This window comes from Hemiscyllium ocellatum, chromosome 32, assembly GCF_020745735.1.
Source record: "Hemiscyllium ocellatum isolate sHemOce1 chromosome 32, sHemOce1.pat.X.cur, whole genome shotgun sequence".
NCBI lineage: Eukaryota > Metazoa > Chordata > Chondrichthyes > Orectolobiformes > Hemiscylliidae > Hemiscyllium > Hemiscyllium ocellatum.
Window position 1 is genome coordinate 13,942,869 of NC_083432.1, and position 14,600 is coordinate 13,957,468.

The window sequence follows — 14,600 nt, forward strand, 5'->3', positions numbered from 1 at the left end:
TTGGAGCAAAGCGATACACAATGCTCGTCCCCCTGTTGGACCCCCGCCTTGCGTTTTAAAACATGGTTTACAAATCATTGCGGTTCTCCCGTACAAAACACAACGGGTCAAATTTCCCCACAAAACGTATTTAAACGAAATAAAAATCGGCGTGACTGTTTCGTTTATTGCGTTGTCACTTGTGGACATTTGGTAATTAAAAAGTTGGACAAACGTGAAAAGAGTTTCTGTCGAAGTGATACTTGAGAATTATTAAATATAGACTATGTCAGATTGTCAAAGGGCTACTGCCTCTTTAAAATGCCCCAAAGAGACACATATAATCCTGAATTTATTTGCTGTCCCTCTTGCTGTGCTCATATTCATCACGCTGTTTTGTGTTGAAGAGAAGGTTAACACATGTCGTCCATTATCATTCTTACATTCCCCTCTTTCTTTAGGAGGCAGTGAAAAGGCCAAGCCTGGTTATAACTCTCCAAGTGTTACCATGGCGACCATCCCGGCAGGAGCTCATTCTCCCATCCCTCCCATTCAAAATGCCCTCCTCGGAACAATTTTATCATTACAGAGCCGACAAACTAACGCGCATCAAAACACTACCTTGTGCAATTAGCTGGATATTGGGGTGGTAAGACATGATTGACAGCACTGAACTATATAATCATCTGTGTCCTAAGGCGATGAGATCTGATTGGGTCCCAGCGTGCATTTGAACCCCTTTACTTTTGTATTAGCATCTGTATAATGCAGGGAGCTCCCGCCCGTATGGTGAAGTGTTGACCCCGAGCTTTGCTACCTTCCAAGTTTATTTTTTTTAAAGAAACTTTTCTCCCCTCTCTTTCTCTATCTACTTTCTCACTTTCACTCTACCACACTCATGGATTTGTACCTGTTTGGATTTGTGCTGTCGTTCTTATTGAATGCAAGCCACGGACTAGCCGGCTACCCGATCTGGTGGTAAGTGAGATTTCCCTTCTTTGATTGAGGTGCCCTGTGCCTGGGTGTACTTGCTTTTATTTCCGATTCAAGGCTATTTCGGGAAGGCGCTCTGGGAGAAGTGATCGTGTTCCCTAAGAGAAATGCCTGATAAGCCGGGATAGCGCTATCTCATCCCCGGCTCTGTTAGCCAGTGGTTTGATGCTATTACGAGGCTTGCAGTCTGAGAGACAGGGAGAAGTGGGGTGCAAATACAAAAATAAAACCCAATCTGACCGACTTTTTTATATATAAAGAAAAGACAGAGCGGCGGAGTGTAGCCATAAACAGAAATGTAGAGGGTTCCGAATGAAAAAGGGACGATGTGGAAATAAAAGAGGCGAATAGAGCGAAGGTGGAGAGAAAAGAAAGAAATAAAAAAGCAGGAATAAGCTGGAAAGAGAGTCAAGGGGCTGGCGACAAAGAGGAATGCAGAGAGAGAGAGTAAGGCAGGTAAGGTATCTGACTCATCCCGTGTGCTACACGGGGGAAAGGGCGTTTCTGAGCTTTTTTTATTGAAAAACGAAACAAAAGAAATATCACTGCAAAGGCCGTCCCCGTGAAGTGTATTTCTGAGTCTTGGAGAGAGGATGACTTTGTTGGGGGAATTTGGGAGAGACTTTGAAACAAGTTGAGAACAAAGTTGAGAGAGGTTCTGCTTTGAACGGGGATCTCTCTCTCTCTCCCCCCCCCCCCCCCCCCCCCGCCGTCGGATACAAGTCATTCTTGCTCGCAACAACTTCATTGAAGACGGGTTAAAACATTGATTTTTACTTTCCGGTAAACCGTGCCTGTAGTTATTAGGATTTGTCCCTCAGCGATGGAGTGAGAGCAGAAAGAGCTTGGAGTTAATTTGATCCAAATAACCGCAGGGCGAATTTTAAAAAAAAATACTGATCCAAAAAATGTTAAGATGTTTTGAACCTTGTTAGGAATCACTTGATATCAAAACTGCTTTCATAACCCACATCCTGATTCTAAATACTCCAACACACCCCGAGGGGGAGAAAAAAGTGTTTTTTTAAAAATCCAGCAGGAACAGGTACAACTTGACAAGGTTAGTTTGCAAAATAAACACTCGATCTTCTGTGTTCCGCTCGCCAAAAAACACGGGGTAGGTTCCATTTTTATCCCAGACCCTGGGGTCAGAAAGCCCCTCACCCTGTTGCCATGTTTTGCTCTGACAAAAAGTGCCCGGGAACAGGAAGAACGCAGCGAGAACAGTTCCCGGGACTGTGCCCGGTTTCGACGCAGACCTCGGCAGTCCGTGTTCTGATCTAAACAAAACAACCGGCCGCCCCCGGGCACTCTGTACCTTTTACCCGCGGGGAGCGTGCATCATTGCCCCGGACACCGTGAAATAATTGCCCCCGGGCACTGGGCACTTCTCCCCCCCCCCCCCGGCACTGGGTACTCCCACCCCCGGGCACTCCCTCCCCCGGGCACTGGGCACTTCTCTCCCCCCCCCCCCCCCGGCACTGGGTACTCCCACCCCCGGGCACTCCCCCGGGTACTCCCACCCCTGGGCACTGGGCACTCCCTCCCCCGGCCACTGGGCATTCCCGCCACCGTACACTGGGCACTCCCTCCCCCGGCCACTGGGCATTCCCGCCACCGTACACTGGGTGCTCCCACCCCCGGGCACTGGGCACTTCTCCCCCCCCCCCCCGGCACTGGGTACTCCCACCCCCGGGCACTCCCTCCCCCGGGTACTCCCACCCCTGGGCACTGGGCACTCCCTCCCCCGGCCACTGGGCATTCCCATCCCCGTACACTGGGTACTCCTACCCCCGGGCATTGGGCACTTCTCCCCCCCCCCGGCAATGGGTACTCCCACCCCCGGGCACTCCCTTCCCAAGGTCACTCACACCCCCCAAATTCCACCGCCCCCCCCCAGCCTGGTCAAACACGCCCCCGTCAGTCACTTCCGCGCCCGGGTCACCCCCCCCCCCCCCCCAGTCACTCACTCTCCAACCCTCCCCCCAACCCCCCACACCACTCCCCCCGGGTCACACCTCCACCCTCCCGGGTCACTCACGCACACCCGGGTCACACCCCACCTTCCCTTCCCCCTCCCCGATGTCTCTCAGAGCCTGGTCTGTGCAAAGACCCGGTTAGGAGCAGAGAGTGACTGCGAGTGTTTTGTGAGTGGACCCCGGGAATCAAACCCTCAGCAGCCGAACCATTGACCATGTTTAACCATAACCGTTATTCGTTTATTTCCAGATTACTCCATCAAGTAAAACTTGTTTTTAAATAAACAATGGCTTATATATTTGCCATTATTTAACAACATTAACGAGATTAACACAGTGCGGTTGTCTCTCTAAACAAAAAGTTACTTTTACTCAAACATTTCTAAAGAAAACACCAAGAATTAGAAAAAAAAGAGGACTCCACTCCTTGTTCGTTGCAGTATGCCTGGACCCTCTCTCGATATGAGAAATGTTGAGTACAATGTATCGTTTATATTTGTGTAACAAACTGCTTTAAGATGCATGTAGCAAATTTCAGTCAGAGGCAATCCTGGCCCATTATCTGGAGTAAGAAAGGCGGAAATCAAATCGCCGTAAAGGACAGAGATAAATAAGAGATACAAACATATTACTACAAAAGGTAAATATGGCGAAAATTCGAAACAAAATGCTGCTCAGACTCCAAAAGCAACGAAAACGGATGTGCATATAAAATCCAGGATATCTGATTGAAATCTAATTTCTAGCTCCGTCCCATTCAACAGCCAGCGCTGAGGGTGGGGGCTGTGGTAATGACAGGTTCCATGCTGGCCCAGGGGATGGGTAAGATTCAGCCTCCGTGCCGTACCTGGCTGCATAGACTCTCTCCCGATTATCCCTTGATTAGGTGATCGATCAATTATTGTTCCTGCTTCAGCCATTTTTATCCGCCAGGCAATGACTTTCCAGTCAGCACTGACTCCTCGTAGAATAACTGAAAATGTAAACTGACGGAAGGAAAGTGTCCCAGCGAATTTTGCTGGTCTGCTGGAGATATGCCTTCCCCGTGAGCCATTCCCCATTTTCGGGACGGAACCCATCACTGAGAGATGTGGAAGCAATCAATATGGTGGGAGTAGGCAGGATTAAAAACGGGCCTTTACGCCTTTCACAATGACAGTACACAGAACAACAATGCTGCGCATCGTTTAAGCAAACTCTTAGAGAAGTGGGGCGGGGGGGGGGACTGGAATCATGACAGGAAAATACCGCGGCTGTTGGAAATCTGAAACTAACTTAGAGAATGCTGGAGAAACTTAGCAAGTCTGGCAGCATGAGTGGAGTAAAAAAAAGAGTTAGTGTTTCGAGTCCAATACTTTCCTTCATTCCTTTCTGAAGAAGAGTCAAATCGAGTCAGGCCTTTGGTCTCGAAACAATAACTCTGTTTCTCTCTCCACAGGAACCACCAGACCTGCTGAGTTTCTCCGGCTTTCTGGAATACGCTTACAGATTTAATTGCCCCCTTCAAACTGGAATTGGATGTGCTTTTTTTTAAAGAAGGTCGAGGGAGGGTGAAACATGTAAGGACATGTGGGAAGAACAAGGGCTTGGTTCTTTGTTCTTTCAAGGAGCGAATACGTCGCAATGGGCAGAATGGCCGCTCCCTTTATATATTGTTCAATACTGGGACTCTATGAGATAGTGTGTGTGCCATTGACAATCAATGTCAGATTGTTTGAGAATCAGAATTAGTTCACTCATCGAGAGGATGGTGGTCGGAGTTTATAGGCGTACAGGTGTCGTTTACTTTGAATACTGAGGTTATACATGTGTGACGCGCCTACCCGGAACTGATGCCATCCTGCGCATCATTGCTCAGTATTTCGTTTCCTTTTGATACTGCGCCGTGTATTTCAGACAGTGATTTCGCACTTGAAGTACACTGCTAGCAGAGATTGATACCATAGTGAATCCACCACATACATAATCCCGTTCCTGCCCTCCCTTTCCTGCGGATTTACCTGCCGACCGCCAGGTCATGAACTCTCTCACCTGACAGGTTAACACAGGACCCCGTGTCTGTGTGGGTTTCCTCCGGGTGCTCCGGTTTCCTCCCACAGTCCAAAACGTGCAGGTCAGGTGAATTGACCATGCTAAATTGCCCGTAGCGTAAGGTGCAGGGGTAAATATAGGGCAATGGGTCTGGGTGGGTTGCGCTTCGGCGGGTCGGTGTGGACTTGTTGGGCCGAAGGGCCTGTTTCCACACTGTAAGTAATCTAATCCAGGACAGTACAGGGCAAAGCAGCGAGTTCCCGGGCCCCTGAGTCTGGCAGGAACCAGGGGGGTGATTCCTGCTGCAATCCAGGTCAAATTAATTTACCACGAAAACTTCAAACCCCCAGTTCCTAATCTTCTGCAGTGTTCGGTTAATGTACAATTTGGGAACGGATTCTTAGTCTCCCAATGGCCGCCCTCTCTCGCAATCTCCTCTACCCTCACCTCCACAGAGGACAATCCAAATTGGCCCAGAGTTGTCCCCACCTGGAGAAGGTTTTACAAATCGGGCTCAAATCACGGCCCCTTTGGAAAGGGGGGTGGGGGGGGGGGTCATCTCCTGCCGATGCGGACAGTGTTCTGGCACCCCGCCCAGTTTATGTAAAAGCTGTTTTACATAATGTTTTCTGTAAAAGCTTTGCATTTCCAACATGTAAACTTCTGCGGTTCGTTTTTCAGCCTTGTTTAGTCTCTGCTTGTTTACTGCCACCATGACACATGCCTCCACCATCTCCCCCAAAATCTCTGACCTAATTCTCTCCCCCCCTCCCCGCAACCCCCAGCAGACGCGACGATGCTGCATGTGTCGCGTCTCAGTCAAAAGCGGTGCACTCCCTGTGACTCAGCGCCCAATAATATGATGGATGGAGGAAGCGGCCAGTCACTCAAGTGTCCCGCACACGGACAGTGATGGAATATGTCTTCACCGCAGTGCAGTGGGCGCCAGGCTCTCTCTCCAGCTGGCCTCCCAGAGAGGAACTATTACAACATTCACACACATCCATTCCCCGACTCAGCCAATTTTACCCCCGGCCCCTCTTTTCATTTCATCCTTTCAGAGAGTTTACCAGAATATTGTTGAAAAATATTTTGTAGGTTTGCATTCATCAGGACAAAAAAAAATGCTCAGAATAAGTGTCGGTCTTCGCCCCAAACTGATATGCTTGAAAATTGTCCTGAAGTGCAAAACAAAGAAGTTTAATTTTTTTCCAGCAATTCTAAAGCTCTGTACTAACAAATATATGACTGAGTAATAATTCCTGGTGGGTATAGATTTTGTGACTTATTTTTCTCTATCTTTAAGCGATACGTTTGACTTTTGTTGTAAACGAATAGCGTTCCTCTCTGAGTAGAGAAGGGATGATTTCCTCGTGGGATTCATGAACGGTTTTGATCAGGGTATGTAGGTAGAAACTGTTCCCATTGGCAGGAGGGTCAGTAAGCAGGGGACACAGATAACGGGTAATTACCGGAGTATAATGGGTGAGGTAAGGTTTTGGTTTTACACTGAGAGTTATGATGATTAGTCCCGAACAGTGTGGACAGGTATCCAACAGCAACTGCCCTTGAAGGAATCTGGTCATGCTTAACGAAGAAGCGAGCAAGGCTGTGGGAAAGAGCAGGACCGTGGCGCTAATGGGCTAACAGAAGCTCGTTGGGCAGAATGGCCTTCTGTTTCTAAGGCAAATTATTAAACATAAACATATTAAACAAATCGTTATATAATTTGTAGGCTGCCTTTTTCAGAAGAGATTTCGTGTTTGATTCCCTTTATAAACAATTTATTCAATTTATTACCGAATAAATGAACTCGAACAAGAGCGGTCATTTTGTAGGCATAACAGCAGAAAATGCTGGAAAAGCTCAACGGGTCAGGCACCATCTGTGGAAAAAAATCGGAGTTAACCTTTCGGGTCGAGTGACCCTTCCTCAGAATTTGGGTTTCTGGTGGACCTCAGAACTGGGCAATTTCTGTTTTTGCTTCTGATTTGCAACATCCGCAGTTCTCTAGGTTACTTGTAGAGTTGCTTTTGCTTCCAAAGGATAATTGGGATTCCTTCACTTTCGAACTGAAGGAGAGAATTAAAAAAATCTTGCAATTGATAAGTGGTCTGTCCTGAAGTAATAAAGCAGCTTTTAGTGGTATTGAAAGGAGTCTGAGGGAGGTGTTGCTGGGGGATCAGTGGGCGTGTGGCCACATGAACCAAATTCTTGACACATTCTAACGTCTAACCGTCCCATAGTCCAAGATATATCTACATAAGGAGATAAGATAGATCCGTGGAGATAGAAAGGGAGACAGCGTTGCAATGAGTAACCAAAATATCCAGACAGGGGAATTCAGGAAGTGGGGACAGACAAACAGAAATAGATGCACAGAGTGATAGCAAATTTCATTTAGGGAACCACTCTTTCACGATCTGAGGATGTTCCAAAGCATCTTACAGCCAATGAAATAACTTTAAATAAGCAAATGACTGCAGATGCTAGAATCATTTCTGAAAACAAAGAAAAAAATGATGGAAATCGCATCCAATAGTTGCTTCCTGACCCGCTGCGATTTCCATCAGTTTTCCTTTTCAATTATCTTCGAAGTGGAGTCATAATATTACAGGGAAGTGTTATTTGTGCCCAGCAAGTTCCCAGAGAGAGGAATAGGATAATGGGGCGGGCCACCTGTACTGTGTGCTGACTGAGGATATTGACCAGGGCACGGCATTGGAAATTCACCTGCGCTGCATCAAAATAGCGCCGTGAACTCCATCTGCTTCAGACGGGCCTCGGTTAAATCTCTCATCGAAAAGGCAATCCCCGGATCACGCAGCACACCTTTAGCACTGCACTGAGTTTCCAGGATGGATTTTTATCTCTTAAGTCCGCGACTCGTTTTCCCAAAGCTGCAGCCCATAACCAGCACAGGGGCAGAAATACGTACACAGAATCTGAGTAGTAATGAGTACTGTCTGTGGAAGTTTCTTACTGCATGTGTGTGTACCTGTGCAGCTGAAACGAAAGTATATACTCAAGAAGTTTTTTGGAGTTACAAAAAACCTCCAGACGACTTTTATGCATCTAAAACTGAAAGCTATATTCAGCAAGGTAGACCCAAATTAGATATAATACCCTGGGAAGAATTATTCCTGGGGGTTGTGTCTACCTAAAACCGCTTTGGGAGCAGGTCAGGGTGGAGATGACCGATACACACACACACACACACACACTGTCTATCTCTCTCTCTCTCTCTGGGAAACTGTGTCTTCCTAAAGCAGAGATGTTTACTCAACAAATCAGGATATTAGGGATAAAAAAAGATCATAAGACAGCTCCTCTAAAATGATTCAAAAGCTATAAGTATTTGGAGACTTTGAGATATTTTCGAATGAAGCGACTACACAAAATTCGTACTTGGAGGGGAAATAAAATTGACATATATGTCAGCAAACATAGGTCTCGATTGAGCTGAAGGTGACAGTCACGTTGACCTAGCAGTTGCTATTGCTTCTCACGTTATAACAGTGACATTCCCACTTTATAGCATCATTGCAATATTAAAACAGCAATATTAGCATCATTGAGGCTAACTGCAAGGCCAAGACCTAAAAAAAACTGACAAAACATTCATGCACACCCTTTACTATCAGTTACCTCTCAGCGATGCAGCATGTCGCTGAAGATGTGTTTTGAGCTCACTGAAGCATACATTTACCGCAGTTATACTTCTTAAATATTCATGGACATTATTCTCCTTATTCCCCTGTCCGATGGAGTAATATTCCTGATGTGGGCATCTGGCATGTGTCTGTGACTATGTGTCTCTGAGTGTATGTGTCAATATATTTGCAGACCTGTCTATATGTGTGCTGATCTATGTACATCTACACATGCATGGATGCAAACATTTGTGTGCTTGCTGGCAACTATTTGTGCATATAGTTGTGCTTGGGTAGTTCTATACATTCGCATTTACAAATATTTGTTCATTCATGTGTGTACATGTCAATGCCTGGGTACATCTATTGCATATGCATCAATACGTATCAAAATATGTATGCTGCACACGCATGTATTTGTAAACTTCATATAGATTTATACAAAAACATATATGAGATAAAACACGAAAATAAAACAAATGTTTAAGAGGCAACTCTATAATTAAGCAACTTACTTTAAAACAATTTATTTGAAAATTGACTAACTGTGAACAATTCATCAGCATTCGGGGAGAAAGAGCAGAAAGGTTTATGAAGCTGCATTGAGATTGCACTAAATAAAAATTTAAAAATCTGCATCAGTGTATCAACAGCTATCAATATGAATTCTGGTAAGGGAACTATTGTTTAGCATGCAGTGTGCATTACAAGGGTACACTAACCAAAGTATAAACTACTACAAATGCAAAACAACGTTGATGTAATTAAATAACAAAATGGGTTTGAATGGTCTATTCCTATAACTCTGCAAGTAATAGCCAGAAACTGTTAGTTTAGATCTTGTAATATGGAAACTAGACATATAATTGCATCACCAATAAAATTTAATTCAAAGCGTTTGAGCCAATTAGATATGATCTACATGCAAGATGGATGCTTCTTATTATACACATGCTGCATTCCAAATCTAACTTGTTTTATGAAGTGGATTGTGCAACCTCTCTGACACAGGTAATATAATAATTATCCAGTGTTCAATCTTATTTTCAATGTTCATCAGTAAAAATTATTTTAAAACGTCAGGAGACTAATCTGGACACACCTCCCCAATCTCACCACTTGATGATATTAACTAATCAGGCTTCTTAATGCTTTATATTTGTTCAGCATGGCTGAATATCCTTTCATTACATTCACATTATGTATTTATTTAGCGTTGCCTTAAAATATGAATGCAGGTCAATAATTGCATTTTCAGACAGCCCTCACGTCTGTAATACTATATCTCCCCCAGGTAAGTAAGTCAGTTATTTCCCTATCTCCCTGTCTTAAGTGACACTTCACCCAGCTTTTCAATCCATGTGCAGAAGAACAAGTGTCTGTTTGGTAAACTTCTTGTCAATATGTGGATTATGTGTGTGTTCTATTGAATTTATTAGCAAACTATTGTGACAGCAAATCAATGCTATCAGAATAAGACTTAGCGGCGTTATTGTGAGCTGGCTGGCTCCTTGTTTCATGTTCTGCACTGGTTTGATTCCCGATGTCTTTGCTTTGCACATGAGATTCAAGACGATAACTAGCAATAGTCAAATAAGTTCAGAATGAATAATGAGCAGACATTGGGCAGCACGGTGGCTCACAGCGCTGGGGACTCGGGTTCGATTCCACCTTCGGGTAATTGTTTGTCTGACGTTTGTACACTCTCCTTGTGTCTGCGTGGGTTCTCTCCAGTTTCCTGCCACAGTCCAGAGACGGGCAGGCTGGGTTGATTGGCTGTGGGGAATGCAGGATCCCAGAGATGTGTCTGGGTGGGATGCTTATTGGAGAGTTGGAGTGGACTCAATGGGCCGAATGGCCTACAGCCACATTGTTGGAATTCTATAATTCCAAGTAACGACAGTACTTTGCTACACACCTTGACAGGGTCAATTTGTGTCATTGGTAGCATTCAAAGTAGAAATAATAGTTAAAATTTTAAAAATGATAGTTGTATCAATGCCAGTGTTGCATCAACCAGTGTAGCCCTATATTTACTTAAAGCATTATGATTTCTACACTGAATGGAACATTCCATCTTTATTTTTCCTGTGAAAGTTTTAAAGGCTTCATATATTTACAGATGTCACTACAGTGACTTTATTTTAATCTTGTGGTTCTAAACATGAATGTTAGCAGGCAAAACCACCAACCTGGAACAAAGGAATAGTGCCAAGTTGGAGGAGAGGCTTTATGGCCAACGTGGCGGTATTATTGTTAACTGGGCCCCATAAAGGGTTAAAATATGAGAACAATATAGAATAGTCTCGTTTTCCCTTGAGCAAAGAAGATTAAGGGGCGATCTGACTTAAGTACTTAAGATGATAAAGGAGTTGCCAGATAGCTAGAGAGGAACTATTTCGTACAGTGGTGAGGCCCATAACAAGGGAGCACAACCTCAGAGTAAGACTGTTTAGGGATGATGCTAAGGACCCTTCTTCATACAAAAGGTAGTGGAAACTTGGGACTCTTCCTTGACAAAAACAGCACTTTCCTGTCCTCTGCTCTCTGCTTTCCTGCAAGCCAGAGCTCAAACATATAAGTAAAAACGTAAAATGCGTTTGTTTGCACCCTTTCACCACAGTACTGTACACACCAGTTTTGTGAAGTTCAAGGTCACATATTTTCTGTGCAAGTAAGTACGTGTGGAGACTGCTGTATATACCCGATTATTTAAAATTATGTTTTAAAATTAATTATCAAATAACTTGGATTAAGTGAAGTAGATGATACAGGTTAATGGTAATTTCAGGCAAAAATACCATTGTCAGATAATTTGATTCAAGTTATTTTGAATAAAGTCTAAGTTGTGGTGAGTTAAGCTCAGTAAAACGTTGATAATCTGCATAGTATACACACACCCGTGTTTAAGTGTACACAACAAAATGATACATGAGTTTAAATGGTTAAACAGTTTAAATGTGTCATTTGTTAAATAACACTCCGATTTGTATTCCTCACCGTAAGATCTTGCATATTAATTTCCTTCTCCCTCACACAGGCCTACTTGCTATTTTGAACTGTGCGAATATGCCAGAGTATGCGAGTTATATCTTTGTGCCTATTTAAAATCTATTTTAACTTAATTGCTAGAGAATATTATTAATCATTTACAGTAACAATAAAAGATTATTACAAATAGGAATCCTAACAATGTGTTCATTACACCGTCAATAAGAATCAGGATTGAAAGCAATTCGTTATAACTTATTATTACTTATAACTTATTATTTCGTAGAATCAAGCAGATAGAACAAGCGGATCACAGCAATTTTACATTCTGACAAAGCATTACCGATCTAATACCGTTGAATCCAATTCACTAGCACCTTCAGCTGTCCGATCTTACATTTGAGAGTGAATCCTACATGCACCATCTGCAATAACTTATCCTTAACTCATTGTCAGATGGAGCACAGATAATATTATAAAAACAGAACATAGTAACTGTATAAATCTAAGCAGACAGCATCTAAATGGGGAAACTAACGATTTCAGTTTATCAGAACGCGATTGCTTACTTGCAGATAACTATGTGGAATGTACTGGCAGAGGTAGTGGTGAATGCAGGTACAACATTCACAAGACGTTTGGATAAGTACATGAATAGGGAAGGTTTGGAGGGATACGGGCCTAGCGCAGACATGTGGAACTAGTTTGGTTCGGGATTATAGTCGACATGGGCTGGTTTCCATGCCTTATTGACTCTATCACTATAAAGGGGATTTTCTGCAAACATTCACCTTGCACAAGGTTGTTTACTTGGATGCATGGCCAGGAAAAGTGCCCACCAGAATGATACAGCAAGGCCCCACAAACAGTGGAGCACAACACCCCCACCCACGCCACACACCCAACACGTGAGCTGCTTGAGGAAAGCGATTTCAACCGTGCATTTCCCTAGCACAGTGAGTCACTCTACCGCCCAGGGAATAGAAAAGTCCCGGCTTGGAAGTAATGCAGATTGATTTATTAACCGGATCGAAATGGATGGCGCCTCCTCCCACTCCCATCTCGTCACACCCATGCCTGATTCCTTATTTTGCCCCCGTTAATTCACCGTGCTGTTTAATATATAATAAATATATAAGCACTCAGGTGGTCTGGGCATTGCTATGGGGTTGAATCATTAACTCCAGTCAAATGGGCTGAATTGTAATCAGTAGAGATGGATAGCAATTGGAACAAAACAAACGCCATTTATCACAGTGTCACCAGACATTCAAATCCGCCGATAGTAGCCCTGTGTCTCAAAGTTCCCTACAGTGCAAAGGTCAGTTGTGTTTTGATGCCCACGCACTTTAGTATAATGTTAGAACGTGCTTCTGGCTCTGCAAGCTCCTCCTCTCTCTCTATTTCACACAAGTCACCTGGCGAAGGTTCTATTCAAATATATGTTCATGATGGACTGGGATGGAGAGCAATTCCATGTCACCATTGTCCGGTGCTGCGGGGTATTAGAAAGAGACACTGCGGAGCTCGCTCCTGTTTGATACGGGCACGGAGAGCTGGAATCTGGGCGAGAAATGCACGAACAACGACAGAGAGAGAACGAGAGAGAAAGCCCAGAAGGGACAGAGCTCCGTCAACACAACAAACGTGCCAGCTCGTTGCGGTTAAAGGCTGTAAAACATTATTCAGTGTGATGTCAATCATCTCGGAGTGGGACTGAGGTTCTCACCCGGGAGCTCTCTCGTGCGGGTCCCTGCAGTGCTGCTGTTTTCCCCCAATGAGGAATTTGTGAATTCCTGTCAGCAGGAATGCGAGCAGGGAATGCAAATCTTTTTCACTGCCGCGCTTTCCGGGGCATTGGAGCAAGGCCCCGAGAGAATGGGAACGGCGCTGACATCAGGTGGGCTCTGTGAGATGAGCAGGTCCCACCCTCTCCCGGGTATCTCCATGTAAACCTGTTGTCGCCCGCGTTAACGACAGCTCCGACCCGTTCCACCTTCTGCTCGGTGGAAGAAATGATGGCTTTTCACACCAAAGAACTGGCTCACTAATGCCCTTTAGGGAAGGAAATTGCCACCCTTACCTGGTCTGGCCTACATGTGACTCCAGACCCACAGCAATGTAGTTGACCCTTCAGTATCCTCTGGGCAATTAGGGATGGGCAAGAAATGCTGGCCACGAATGAACAAAAACTAATCTCTCATCACTACCTCAACACGAAATATAATAATTGAAATGAATCCATATACCTCTGTATTTGCCTCTCTGTATCCATTCAGAGATTTGCTTAATTATCACAATAATCTGTCTTTGCATTGATCAATCTCGCTGCTAATTTGTGTTTTCTAACTGTTGATATACACATAATCAGCAGAGATATGTGCAAATATATGTACACACACAAGTACACGTTGAGATGCACACATTAACATTTCTAACATGTCAAGCAGCATTGCCGCAATTCTGTGCACAGCTCTCTCTCTCTCTATATATATATATGCATCTGTGTGTGTGTGCATCATCTCTGGCTCTATACTGGTATCTATTCTGTTGTAAACGACAAGCCGACGTGCAGCAATGTTAAGTCAAGCAAAGACTTGAACCACGTTGTTGTATTACAAGGAGGTGGAGGGAAAGGGGGAAGAGACAAGTGAGCCAAGGGCCTGACCTACTGCCTGCAGGGAGAACAATCTGATATATACTTAACTGCATCAGACAGTGGGCTCAGATCAGTCGAGTCAACCCCTATCGAACATGTAGAACGAATTCTCAGACGGATTAGAACAAAAAAAATTACAAAAGATGCCCTGATTAAAGCAACGCCTCTGAAATATCTCGAGTCTCATGTAAAATAGTTGCTAAATGTAGTACAAAATGATGGGATTGGAATTGCAGTTAAACACATACTGTAGAGCATTGGAAGTGCTAAAGGTGACATATACTTGCTGCGTGTCCACACATCGATCAGACTATG

At 44.3% G+C, this 14,600-nt stretch overlaps 1 protein-coding gene across 2 annotated transcripts in view; it reads left to right on the plus strand.

Annotated features, from left to right (window-relative positions):
• The first annotated feature begins 880 nt into the window (after nucleotides 1–880).
• LOC132830697 (proto-oncogene Wnt-3) overlaps nucleotides 881–14,600 on the plus strand; it is a 116,151-nt gene continuing 102,431 nt past the window's right edge. The window contains exon 1 of one of the 2 annotated variants that reach the window (XM_060848512.1): nucleotides 881–957. The gene's annotated coding sequence lies outside the window, so the exon portion shown is untranslated. Of the gene's footprint in view, nucleotides 958–1,257; nucleotides 1,429–14,600 lie in introns of those variants that run through there. The other variant, XM_060848510.1, reaches the window with a different exon arrangement.